This window comes from Macaca thibetana, chromosome 20 (genome assembly GCF_024542745.1).
Source record: "Macaca thibetana thibetana isolate TM-01 chromosome 20, ASM2454274v1, whole genome shotgun sequence".
Taxonomy (NCBI): domain Eukaryota; kingdom Metazoa; phylum Chordata; class Mammalia; order Primates; family Cercopithecidae; genus Macaca; species Macaca thibetana.
Window position 1 is genome coordinate 35,229,653 of NC_065597.1, and position 2,313 is coordinate 35,231,965.

General features: G+C 49.3%; 1 pseudogene; it reads right to left on the reverse strand.

Moving 5' to 3' along the window:
- Window positions 1-514: 514 nt before the first annotated feature.
- LOC126943929 (metallothionein-1L-like) lies at window positions 515-2,313 on the reverse strand (annotated as a pseudogene).

A 2,313-nucleotide genomic window follows, 5' to 3' on the forward strand; every position in this document is an offset into this window, starting at 1 on the left:
TGATTCTCCTGCTTCAGCCTCCCGAATAGCTAGGATTACAGGCACCTGACACCACTCGTGGCTAATTTTTGTATTTTTAGTAGAGATGGGATTTCATCACATTGGCCAGGCTGGTCTTGAACTTCTGGCCTCAGGTGATCTACTCACCTTTGCCTCCCAAAGTGCTGGGATGACAGGTGTGAGCCACAATGCCCGGCCTACATATATAATGCTTTTACATTTTGTAGCTGAGACTGGTCATGTGATTTTCCTTAAGGCACTCAGTGTGAAAGGTGATAGGACATGGTACCAGCATGCACGTGACTGGACTCTCAGTGCAGTCCCTTATCCCAGCTCTGTCAGGTATCAGGTCAATTTTGTCCAAGGCACACAAAATAAAACTGAGCCTGAATAAAGTCAACTTTTATTATTATTTTATTTTTGAAAAACCAAATGTACTAATGGGTCAGGGTTGTGCGGAAAGCAATTCCGGGTTGGTACACTTTCTACTTCTGGGAACAGAGCTTTCCATACATCAGGCGCAGCAGCTGCACCTGTCAGATGTCCCTTTGCGGACACATCCCTGGGCACACTTGGCACAGCCCATGGGGCAGCAGGAGCAGCAGCCTGGGCAAGAAGGGGAGAGGGACAGGTCACAGCTGACTTGAACAGGCACCTCTCTGCCCCAACAGCCGGCCAGGCTCAAGCTCGCACCGAGACCCGGAGGAGCCTTCGTTCGGGATGGTGCGCTCTGTCAGGAGACAACGGTGGATCTTTGCAGTGAGAGCCTTCCTATGAAAAATTTGCTCAGCCCCACCTGAGCCAGGACAGGGCAGAGGACTGGACGGGCAGTGACTGGGACCGTGGAGACAAAGGAAGGACAATTCGCCAAGACCATACACTTCAGTGAGGAAAGTCCTCAAGAATCAGGTCTATGGTTGGCCAGCTGATACATTCTTGTGACCTCAGTTTCCCCATTGTTAAGAATGAAGATTGGATGGGAATCAACCATCTCTAATGTTCCTCTAGCTCTGATCCTGAATCCGTTTCAGGGGATGTGGGAAGCTAGTGATGAGCCTGCTCCTGCCTGCACAATCTGAGATCCCTCCTCTGACTTAACCCAGCCCCGAGATTCTCAGGGAAGGCCCCGCACTCACTCTTCTTGCAGGAGGTTCATGTGCACTCTTTGCATTTGCAGGAGACTGCACAGGTGCAGGACCCACCTGCAAGGAAGAGAAAAACGCAGTGAGCGGTGAGTGTGGTGCAGGGTTAGGAGCAGGCCCTCAGCATCCTCCTGCTCAGTGCATGGGAAACCTGGTACCTTGTTCCACTCAGGCACACGGAAGCCCAGCCCCACCTATTCTCCCCACAGGTTTAAATGGGCAGGTGCCCTCCTAATTTTACTCCACAAGGCCTTATGTCAGGAATCCCTAAGAGGCAAAGCTCACCGCCTCCCATCCACCTCAGGCAGCTCTAATGCTGGACAGAGCACTGGGTCCCAGCCCAAGACCCCACTGGCTCTCTGGATGACCTGGCAGTTTTGAGCCTCAGTCCTCTCACCTCAGAAATGGAAGGCGCTGGGATCCCATTACTGAGTATATACCCAAAGGATTATAAATCATGCTACTATAAAGACACATGCACACGTATGTTTATTGCAGCACTATTCACAATAGTAAAGACTTGGAACCAACCCAAATGTCCATCAACGACAGACTGGATTAAGAAAATGTGGCACATATACACCATGGAATACTATGCAGCCATAAAAAAGGATGAGTTCATGTCCTTTGCTGGGACATGGATGAAGCTGGAAACTATCATTCTCAGCAAACTATCACAAGGACGGAAAACCAAACCCTCATAGGTAGGAATTGAACAATGAGAACACTTGGACACAGGGCAGGGAACATTACACATTGGAGCCTGTCAGGGGGTGGGGGGCTGGGGGAGGGATAGCATTAGGAGAAATACCTAATGTAAATGATGAGTTGATAGGTGCAGCACACCAACATGGCACATGTATACCTATGTAACAAACCTGCACGTTATGCACATGTACCCTAGAACTTGAAGTATTAAAAAAAAAAAAAGAAAGAAAGAAACAAAGAAATGGGAAGCGCTGGGAAGATGGCATCGTTCTAAGTGGTGATGAAGGCGCTTGACTGGGAAAAAGCACAAGAAGTGCAAAGTAAAGGAGTTCACTTTAGGAAGAGCTATCATCTACCTCCCTCCTACCCCGGGGACATTCTATCCTCTGGAATGAAAATGGAGACCCTAAGGCCCCGAAACTCGGTATCTCTTACTAGTGGAGCAGGAGCAGTTGGGGTCCAT